The following is a 12,174-nucleotide window of genomic DNA, read 5'->3' as shown; positions in this document are numbered from 1 at the left end:
TGGAGGTCCGTCATACTTTTCTCCATGGAAGAGTTCTAGGGCGGAATAAAGGAAGGTAGATTGCCACAGAAGGTCTACTGCTCGTTGACCAGGATGAATTCATTTCCAAAATGAAAGTCTGCAAGTTTGCTGTTCATTTCCATATCCAATAGCAGGTTTTCTCTTTTCAGGTCTCTCTAAACCATACCGCTGTTGTGACACTACTACACTGCTGATACTATCTGGTGGAATTTGATGGCTTGAGCCTCTTTTTCCCTCATCCTGCCAGGAGCTGTTGTGTAATGAAACACCTCCCCTGCACATGCATACTCCATCACTATATAGAGTGTTTTCTCATTCCTGATGATTTCAAACAATTTTACAGTACACACTCTCACAGCTCCATGAAGGTTGTTTCCACCAAAAGGCAGGGATCCACTTACCAACAAATACAAGACGACTTCCAGGCTCCACACATCCAATTGGGGATTTGTCATAGTTTTTCACTGGAAGAGTTCTAGGGCAGAATAAAGGAAGAGAAGGCATGATTGAAAGCCTTCATAATTTTTACCTCTTGGGATCGTCTGTGAATGCTGGAGGAGGTTCCTGGATCTTCCTAATGACCTTACCACTACCTTATCCTCAGTGAGGATGGGCCTAGCCAATTTCACCTTGGTGAGGGTAACCTTACAGAGGGTTTTGAGGATCTGGTAGCCTCCCACATGGGTCTCCTCCTCAGAAGAGAAGGCTGAGAGGGCCTTGCATCATCTTGGACTTGGGTTAAGTCTTGCTAAGCTTAGGGTCAACTAGTCCCAGGACAGGATTCCAAGTGGTAAAAACTATGACTAAATAAAAACTAGGTCCCTGGGTGGCACAAATCGTTAAGCCCTGGACTACTAGCTGAAAGGTTATCAGTTCACACTCACCCAGTGACATCTCGAAAGTAATGCCTGGTTGCTGCTTCTGAAAGGTCACAACTTTGAAAACCCTATGGAGCAGTTCTACTTTGCACATTGGGATTGCTGTGAGTTGTGATCTACTCAACAGCAACTAGCAAGAAGCAAATAAAAAATTAAATGAGAATAAGAATATATAAACTAGAAAAAATAAGTACCAAAAAAAAGAAAAAGAAATGACAAAGTGACAAAAACATAAATGATTTTTACTTTGGGGGATAGTCTGTGGAGGTTGGATGAGCTCTGCTGGGTCTTGTCAGTGATCCTAGCTGTGAAGGTGGGCATGTTTGGATTCTGGTCTGCTGAGTTCCCATATCTCATTCAGAGCCCTATCAAAGGACAAAGTTAAAATGCATCAAGTGGGAAAGTTGAGTAAGGTGGTGAGATAGACTGTTTCAAGCTCTTGTCCCATCATAGAAAAAAAAAACCTAGAAACTGTTACTGCCTTGTGAGAACCTTGGAAAACAGCACCAGTTTGCATCAACCCAGCAAATGCTGAATCGAGGAAAAGATGACTTCAGAAAGGTAAGAAATCTTTGTGGCATCTTTACTTGCCCTTGCCCCATTCCCTCCCCAGCTAAGCGGTGGTCTTATAGCAGCAGCAGCAGTTGCTTGTGATTCCAGCGTGGGACCCTGGTTCCTGGCTCCAGTTGGAGTACAGAAGATTATTGTGTATGTCTGTTCTAATCTTTCTGGAGGATACCTGAAGTACTGGTGCAAGGACTTTATCTCTGTTTTACCTAACTTACAACTCAGGCTGGTAGGGTGGCAGGCATTTGCAAAGAAGGATGGCAAGAGGAACTAACAACCCATAGATGGCTGCAGCTAAATGTTATGGTCAAAACATACAGTAGATTGCCTAAGGCCTGGAATCCAAAACTGGGAAGTATTTCCTTGGAAAATCAGGAATTCAAAAGCAACTATGTGTTTGGGAAAATTTAGCAGGCTACACACATCTAGAGCAAAAGTTATATTCAGAAACGACCTGAGACAGACCTATGCTTTCACCTCACTCTTTAAGTGTTTAAGGAGTGCCCCAGCATAGAGTCAATCTGCACAGATTGGGAGAGGTGGATGTGGGTTTTATTTTGATTTGTTTGCATTTTCTAGCTCCTGGCATTTAATAAAATCACTGTAAAAACACTAGTTGGAGATTTCCAGCTTCCATTCTACTCTAAGATCAGCTTGGATGTCTCTTGCAGCTTCAAAACAAGAGAAAAGCTGAAAAGCAACAACAGTTCTTAGACCTGCCAGAGAACTGAGCTTACAGAGCACACTGCTGCCCCAGATGCTGGAGATACAGATGGACTACTACAAAGAATTATCGCTTACCGGGAACACTTTATGTATTAAAATGTCCAATTAAAAAAAAAAAATCATAACACATACGAGAAAAACAAAATTTGTTCTATTCTAAGGAACAAAATAAATTGACAAAATGTTCAAGTCCACACATCAGACTTACTAGAGAAAGACTTCGAAAAAACTGTCTTAAATATGCCTATAGAGCCAAAGGAAAACATGGTGAAATAAATAAAGGACATATGGAAAGCAATGTATGAAAGAAAATGAGAATATTAATCAAGAGAAAGTATAAAAAGAAACCAAACAAAAATTCAGGAGCTCAAAAATACAAACACTGAAATAAAAACTCACTAGAGGATGCAAAGATTTCAGCAGGCAGAAGAAACAACCAGCAAAGCTGAAAAAAGGGCAGTTGAAACTGCTGAGTCTCAAGAGCAAAATGAAAAAAGAAGAAAAGTAAACAAAGCCTATGAGACCTGCTAGACACAATCAAGATGACCAGTACTGGTACCCCAGAAGGAGAAAAGGGAGAGAAAGTGACAAAAATCATACTTGAAGAAATAAGGACTGAAAAGTTCCAAAATTTGATTATAGATGTAAATCTACAAATGTAAGAAGGTAAACAAATTTCAAGGAAAATAAACTCAAGCACACACAACAATCAAAAGAGAAACATTCTTTTTCCAAAAGCAGCTAAAAAAGGGAATCCTTAAGACTAAATTTAACTTAGGAGGCAAAACTACAAAATATTGCTGAAACAAATTCAAGAAGACCTAAATAAATGGAAAGACCGTGTTTATGGAATGGAAGACTTAATATTCTGAAAATGACAATCCTGCTAAATTAATCTACAGATTCAGTGCAATCCCAATGAAAATTCCAAAAGCCATTTTTATAGAAATTGAAAAGCCACAACGTAAGCTCATCTTGAATTGCTAGGGATCCTGAACAGCCAAAATAATCTTCAAACACAGGGATCAAAGTCATACTATGCAATTTCAAAACAACTGCAAAGCTGCAGTAATCGAAGTGTGCGATATTGGCATATGAATCGACGTATAGAACAATTGAATGGAATGGAAACTCTACAAATAACCCATTCATATATGGTCAGGTCAATTCATTTTCAATAAGGATGCCAAATCCATTCAGTGGTGGGAAGAAGAGTCTCTTTACTGAATGGTACAAAGATAACTGGAATTCCACATGGAAGAGAATGAAGTTTGACTTGTTCTTCCCACCATCCAAAAATAACTCAAAGTGATTCATGAACGAAATATGACAGCTAATGTCATAACATTCTTAGAAGAAACTATAAGGATTTGGCAATATGTATTTACATGTGACACAAAAAATATAAACAACAAAATAAAAAATTGAAAAATTGGATTACATTGAAATTACAAATTTTGTCCATCATTGTTTAGGAAGCACTAAGTTTCTGTTTATGGTGATAGAAAATTTGGCAGTAGATACTGGTGACAGTTGCACAATATGATTGATGTAATTGGTATCAATGAATTGTATGTGTGAAGATGCTGAATTGCAGATGATTTGTTCCGTATATTTTTAGAAACAAAAAGGTTAAAAAAAGTTGTTTTAAAAGAAAAAGAAAAAAGATATCAAGAAATCAAAAAGACAACCTATAAAATAGGAGAAAATATTTGCAAGTCATATAACTCATACGGATATAAGATCCTGAATATGTAAAGAATTCTGAAAACTCAAGAACAAGAAGACCAACCACCAATTTAAAAATGAGCAAAGGACTTGAATAGATATTTCTCTGAAGAAGGTATACAAATAACCAAGAATCGTAAGACATGGTGATAAACATCATTAGGCCTTAGCAAAATGCAAATCAAAACCAAAATGAGATACTACTTCATACCTAATAGGCTGGATATAACAGTCATTTTCAAAAATGAAAAATAAGTGTGGAGAATGTAGCTAAGTTTGAACACTCGTACATTGCTGGGGGAAATGTAAAATGGTGCAGCTGCTATGGAAAACACACTGGTGCTTAATCAGAAAGGTAAACAATTATCACGAGACCCACCACTTCTACTCCTATGTGTATATACCAAAGGAATTGAAAACAGCAACTCAAGAGTAACTTGTAAACCAATATTCATTATTCACAATAGCCAAAAGGTATAAACTCAAGTGTCCATTAACAGATGAATGGGTACACAAAATGTGGTATATGCATACAATGGCGTATTATTCAGCCAAAAAAGGTATGAAATTCTGATCCATAATATTGATAGATTCTGAAAACATAGCAAGTAAAGTAAGCGTATATGAAGTATCTAAACCCACAAACTACAATAGGCCGATTCATAGAGACAGAAAGTAGATTAGAGGATACCAGGACTGGGGAAAAGAATAAGGAGAAGTTATTCTGAATGAGTACAGAGTTTCTAATTTGGGTGATAAAAAAATTTTGCCAACAACAAGTGGTAATGCTTCTACAACATTGAATCTATTTAATGCCACTGAATAGTACATTTAAAACTGATTAAAATGGAAAATTAGATATATCGTATAATATTAAAAAAGAATACATTTTTAATTTACAAAAAAAAGAAAAGAAAGTGTTGGGGCAGATCCTGACATTGGACCAAGCTTGGATTCTGTGCGGTCTGAGCTACAGCCGCTATCCTAATAACCCTATCAAAGGAGAATTTAAAATGAGAGAAAAAGCAAGTTTCAGAAAGGATCCTGACACTGGGTCAAGCTTGCATTATGGAAGACCAAGCTATAGCCACTAGCATCAGAGCCATTTCCAAAAGAAAGACTTATGCTGAAGATAGCAAAGAAGTTTAGAACTGGAACAACAGAGGGGAAAGGGAAAGGGAGGAGTCAAGGGATTCTATTCAGCAGGGTGGAGAGCTTCAATAGGTTATTAAGAAATTGAGGACTAAAACAAACACTGATGGGGTTAAAAAAAAAATATGAAGGCACACTCTGAAGTTGGGTGGACTGACAGGAGACCTGCTAGTAATCCAATACTGAAGATCCCTAGATAAATCTATTTTTTTGACCCTCATTTAGAGGAATTGAGAACCCTGCAAGACAAAGGTGAGAATGAGAAGCCTGACCTACAACTGCCAGGGTCAGTGGTGCAGAATCTAATCAGGATTAAGGATCTTTGAGAAGGTCTGATGTTCTTGGTCCAAGCCTTGGCTGGAGACTCAAGGTCATATGAACAAGAGTGGGCAAAATGACCAGTAGACCTTCTGAACTCCTTGAGACAGGAGCTCCATGCACTGCTTCCAAAATTCGTTGGTGAATCTTAAAGGGAGCTACAGTTAGATAGGGAGGATACAATATTTGAGACCATTAAGGTGGAAGTTTGGATGAACAGGCTTTATGGGACGTGATTAAATTCCTTTTACTTGAATGTATTATGGGAATGGAAATGATGTCTGTTGGGGAATGTATGTCTGACTGGGGAAAATTTCCTCTCCCTACCATTGTAAAATCAAAACTTGATGATGGAGTTTGAAGACATTATGCTGAGTGAAATTAGTCAATCACAGAAGGACAGATATTGTACAAGCTCACTTGAAAAAAAACACGAAAAGTCAAATGTGTAGAAACCAAAGTCTTTTAGTGGTTACTAGGGGCAGAAACTCTATGGGGCAGTTCTACTCTGTCCTATAGGGTCGCTATGAGTCGGAATCGACTCGATGGCACTGAGAGGGGCAGTAGGGAGGAGGAAGAAAGGGTGGTTAACGGTGATGGAAAATTGAATTAAGGCTAGAGTTACACAGCGTATTATTGTAACTGATGTCAGTAAGTTATACACCTATAAAAAGCTGAACTGGCAAAAGTTGTGTGATAATGTCTTAGTATCTCTTGCTGCTGTAACAGAAATATCGCAAATGCATAGCTTTAACAAACAAATTTATTTTCTTACAGATTAGGAGGCTGAATTCTGGATGCTGGCTCTAGGGGAAGGCTTTCTTCTTATGTAGGCTCTGGTGGAAGGTCCTTGTGTCTTTGAGCTTCTGCTCTGGGAGATCTCTTCCCCCATCTCTGCTTCCTTGTTTGGTTGTTTAATCTCTTTTACATCTCAAAGAGATTGGCTCAAAACACACCCTACACTAATCCTGCCTCATTAACATAACAAAGACAGTCTCTTCACAAATGGGATTATAACCACAGGCATGGAGGTTAGGATGTACAACACATATACTGGGGGGACATAAATCAATGTGTAACAAATATATTTACAACAACAAAAAATAAAGGGTAATTGGTGACCCTGCTTAAGCACAACCAAAAACCTTACAGGATTTGGTTCCTTGGTTTGAAGGTTAAGGGTCACGATTTCATGGGACATCCCAGTTAACTGGTCTACTAACGTGTTTAATGTTCCTGTGCTACCTCCTAGTTAGTTATGTAATGCCTGGGGTCTTAAAATCTTGGTAGCATCTAGCCATGGCACCAAATTTGGTCTCTATTGGGCTGGAACAACAAAAGAAGAGAGTTAGGAACAGGAGAGGGATATGCAATGTGTGGTTAATTGCCTCCATGAAAAACTGCTTTCTTTGCCATGAAATCAGAAGAACTGGATGGTGTCTAGCTACCTTACTGAACATTTTGATCAAGGATCCTATAGAAGAATCCTGATCAAAAAGGGAAAAACGCAGAACAGAATTTGAGATTTTCATAGACTCCAGACTTTCTGGAGCGAAGAGTGCTGGACGAACCCCTGGAACTACTGTCCGGAGATATCTTTAATACCTAAAGCAAAAATAACCCCTGAAAAAAAAAAAGTCTTCCTAAAACCAAGCAACAGTTTACCTTAACTAATAAATATCTGCCCAGGCGCTGGGTTTTTTTTTTTTTTTTTTGAGCATTATGCTCTTTTAAGGAATTATCTCTATGGAACCACACAGGCAAAACAGCAACTCCAAAGATTTGATAGGAACCTTAAGAAGCAGTTTATATTAATTGGGGAGGAACAAATCAAAAAAGGAACATGAGAATGGTTGCACAACTCAAAGAATGTAATCAGTGTCACTGACTTATACATGAAGAAATGGCTGGTATATGTTTTGCTCTGTATATTCTCAACAACAACAAAAATCAAAAGCCTGTTGGCTGTATCCTAAGAGTGAGTACAGGCAGATTGGAAGGATATAGAAATGGAACGGGTAATGGGATTAAGATGAAAGTTTGGATGATAAATTGGAATGCTTGAACAGCCTTTATGGAAAGTGGTTGTCTCCTTTACCTGAACATATTATGGGGATGGATATTGTGTCTGACTGCGGAACACTTCCCCTGTCTAGTATTGGGAAAGAGAAAGTATGTAATTCCGTCTTTCTGCCCATATTGATTGGACATGCCAAATGGGAACCAATAAGACTGCCTAAGTCCACACAAGTCACTACTTTCAAACGCTATGGGATAGAAGCTGGATTGATGGTATGAACAAATTCTCTGCACAACAGCTCTATTGTTGTTAGGTGCTGTCAAGTCACTTCCAACTCGTAGCCACCCTATGTACAACAGAAGGAAACAATGCCCAGTCCTGTGCCATGCTCACAACTGTTGTTATGCTTGAGCCCAGTGTTGCAACCACCGTGTCAGTCCGTCGCACTGAGGGTCTTCCTTCTTTTCGCTGACCCTCTACTTTGCCAAGCATGATGTCTTTCTCCAGGGACTGGTCCCTCCTGATAACATGTCCAAACTATGTGAGATGAAGTCTTTCCATCCTTGCTTCTAAGGAACATTCTGGCTGTACTTTTTCCAAGACCGATGTGTTTGTTCTTCTGGCAGTCCATGGTATATTCAGTATTCTTTGCCAACACCATAATTGAAATGCATCAATTCTTCTTTGGTCTTCTTTATTCACTGTTCAGCTTTCACAAGCAACAATACCCCTAGGTGGAATGAAAACAGGGGCTTAAGGCTAAAGACTGTGAACAAATGCCTCCTTTGCCACTAGACCAGAACTGGATGGTACCTGGCTACCATTATTGAACATTTTGATCAAAGACTGTATAGAAGAATCCTGATCAAAAGTGAGGAAATATGCAACAGAATATGAAACTCTTATGGAATCCAAACTACTGAGCCTGGATGACCTCCCTAAAACCATTGCCCTGAGGTAATCTTTAAACTTTAACCTGAAATGATCTCCTGAAGTCATCTTTAAAACAAAAAAATAGTTGAGCTTAACTAGTAAAAAATGTTTGCATTGTGTTCCTTAAAGAACTGTCTATATGTGGTCAACTCTTCTTTGGTCTTCCTTATTCATTGTCCAGCTTTCATATGCATATGATGCGATTCTAAAATACCATGGCTTGGGTCAGGCGCACCTTAGTCTTCAGGGTGACATCTTTGCTCTTCAACACTTTGAAGAGGTCCTTTGCAGCAGATTTGCCCAATGCAATGCATCTTTTGATTTCTTGACTGCTGCTTCCATGGCTGTTGATTGTGGATCTAAGTAAAATGAAATCCTTGACAACTTCAATCTTTTCTCCGTTTATGATGATGTTGCTCATTGGTCCAGTTGTGAGGATTTTTGTTTTCTTTATGTTGAGGTGTAATCCATGCTGAAGGCTGTGGTCTTTGATCTTCATTAGTAAGTGCTTCAAGTCCTCTTCACTTTCAGCAAGCAGGGTTGTGTCATCTACATAATGCAGGATGTTAATGAATCTTCCTCCAGTCCCCATGCCCCGTTCTTCTTCATATAGTCCAGCTTCTCGGATTATTTGCTCATTATACAGATTGAATAGGTATGGTGAAAGAATACAACCCTGACACACACCTTTTCTGACTTTAAACTACGCAGTATCCCCTTGATCTGTCTGAACAACCGCTTTTTGATCTGTGTACGTGTTCCTCATGAGCATAGTTAAGTGTTCTGGAATGCCCGTTCTTCGCAATGTTATCCATGGTTTGTTACGATCCACACAGTTGAATGCCTTTCCATAGTCAATAAAAAACAGGTAAACATCCTTCTGGTATTCTCTGTTTTCAGCCAGGATCCATCTGACATCAGCAATGATATCCCTGGTTCCACATCCTCTTCTGAAACTGGCCTGAATTTCTGGCAGTTCCCTGTTAATATACTGCTGCAGCTGTTTTTGAATGATCTTCAGCAAAATTTTGCTTCCGTGTGGTATTAGTGATATTGTTGTATAATTTCCACATTTGGTTGGATCACCTTTCTTGGGAGTAGGCATAAATATGGATCTCTTCCAGTCAGTTGGCCAGGAAGCTGGCCATAGGCAAGTGAGCACCTCCAGTGCTGCATCTGTTTGTTGAAACATCTCAACTGATATTCCATCAATTCCTGGAGTCTTGTTTTTTGCCAGTGCCTTCAGAGCGGCTTGGACTTCTTCCTTCAGTACCATCGGTTCCTGATCATATGCCACCTCTTGAAATGGTTGAACATCGGCCAGTTGTTTTTGGTATAATGACTCTGTGTATTCCTTCCATCTTCTTTTGATGCTTCCTGTGTCATTTAATGTTTTCCCCATGGGATCCTTCACTATTGCAACTCGAGGCTTGAGTTTTTTCTTCAGTTCTTTCAGCTTGAGAAATGCTGAGCATGTTCTTCCCTTTTGGTTTTCCATCTCCAGCTCTTTGTACATGTCATTATAATACTTTACTTTGTCTTCTCGCGGCACCCTTTGGAATCTTCTGTTCAGTTCTTTTCCTTCATCAATTCTTCCTTTTGCTTTAGTTGCTCGAAGTTCAAGAGCAAGTTTCAGAGTCTCCTCTGACATCCATCTTGGTCTTTTCTTTCCTTCCTGTCTTTTCAATGACCTCATGCTTTCTTCACGTATGATGTCCTTGATGTCATTCCACAACTTGACTGGTCTTCGGTCACTAGGGTTCAGCGCATCAAATCTATTCTTGACATGGTCTCTAAATTCAGGTGGGATATACTTAAGTTCATATTTTGGCTTTTGTGGACTTGCTCTGATTTTCTTCAGTTTCAGCTTGAATTAGCATATGAGCAATTGATGGTCTGTTCCATAGTCAGCCCTTGGCCTTGTTCTGACTGGTGATACTGAGCTCTTCCATTGTCTTTTTCCACAGATGTAGTCAATTTGATTTCTGTGTGTTCCGTCTGGCGAGGTCCATGTGTATAGTAGCCGTTTATGTTGGTGAAAGAACGTACTTACAATAAGGAAGTCGTTGGTCTTGCAAAATTCTATCATTCGATCTCTGGCATTTTTTCTGTCACCAAGGCCATACTTCCAACTACTGATCCTTCTTCTTTGTTTCCAACTTTCATATTCCAATCGCCAGTAATTATCAATGCATCTTGATTGCATGTTCAATCAATTTCAGACTGTAGCAGCTGATAAAAATCTTCTATTTCTTCATCTTTGGCCCTACTGGTTGGTGTATAAAATTGAATAATAGTCATATTAACTGGTCTTCCTTGTAGTCGTATGGATATTATCCTATCACTGACAGCATTGTACTTCAGGATAGATCTTGAAATGTTCTCTTTGATGATGAATGCAACACCATTCCTCTTCGAGTTGTCATTCCCAGCATAGTAGACTATATGGTTGTCCGCTTCAAAATGGCCAATACCAGTCCATTTGAGCTCACTAATGCCTAGGATATTGATGTTTATGCATTCCATTTCATTTTTGATGATTTCCAATTTTCCTAGATTCATACTTTGTACATTCCAGGTTCCGATTATTAATGGATGTTTGCAGCTCTTTCTTCTCATTTTGAGTCGTGCCACATCAGTAAATGAAGGTCCTGAAAGCTTTACTCCATCCATGTCATCAAGATCAACTCTACTTTGAGGAGGCAGCTCTTCCCAAGTCATCTTTTGAGTGTCTTCCAACTTGGGGGGCTCATGTTCCAGCACTATATCAGACAGTGTTCCACTGCTATTCATAAGGTTTTCACTGGCTAATGCTTTTCAGAAGTAGACTGCCGGGTCCTTCTTCCTAGTCTATTTTAGTCTGGAAGCTCAGCTGAAACCTGTCCTCCATGGGTGACCCTGCTGGTATCTGAATACCAGTGGCATAGCTTCCAGCATCACAGCAACACGCAAGCCCCCACAATATGACAAACTGACAGACACGTGGCTTTCATACACTGTTTTGACCAGAACCCACAGTAAAAATGCATTCTATGCTGAAATCCAATACACACATATAGATGCACACACCCATACACACACACAACTGAAACTTGAGATGAACAGGACTTAGCCTTACTATGTGCAGCACTTTAGTTTCCATTACACTTCACTCCACATCCCTCTAACCTATTTCACTTGATTCTACTTCATGCTAGCTTTATTCACTAAATTAATTTTTCTACCTACAAAGGAGTGGCCTGAAGTTCAAAATATACTGTGTTTAGGAGATGGAGCATGGAATCACAGAGGGAAATGGGATGGGAGTTAATAGGTGATAGCAGTAGTTCATTCACAAAGAAATTCATTCATTCATTCACTCACTTTTATGAAATATCTACTATGTACCAGGCATGGAGATTCAAAGATATCTGAAACCCAGTCGTGGCCTTGAAGTGGTCATGGCCAGTGGTAGAAATAGGTAGCCAATTCAGTGTGGCAAGTGTTTTAATAGAGAGTTGAGAAAAGTATCCTAGAATGGTCTAACTACCTGAGGAAAATAGGGGATGTTTTACAGAGAAAATAGTGTCTTTGTTGGCCCTTGAAGGGTGATTTTGTCCAAGAGGGGGCACTCTAAGTGAAAGGAAAAGGGTGACAAGGTCAAGGGAGCATTGACAGCACAGAGTGTGGTCTGGGTAGGGTTGGCAAACTCAGCAAAGAAAAAATAAGAGGCACTCAGTTAAATTTGAATTTCAGATAAACAATACTTTTTCATACAAGTCTGTCCTATAAATCTGGAAGGGGCAAGCCATTCTATGTAGCCGCAACATTGGTGGGCATGGGGAAGTGGCA

Source organism: Loxodonta africana, chromosome 3 (assembly GCF_030014295.1).
Source record: "Loxodonta africana isolate mLoxAfr1 chromosome 3, mLoxAfr1.hap2, whole genome shotgun sequence".
Taxonomy (NCBI): domain Eukaryota; kingdom Metazoa; phylum Chordata; class Mammalia; order Proboscidea; family Elephantidae; genus Loxodonta; species Loxodonta africana.
This window is presented reverse-complemented; position numbering follows the sequence as displayed.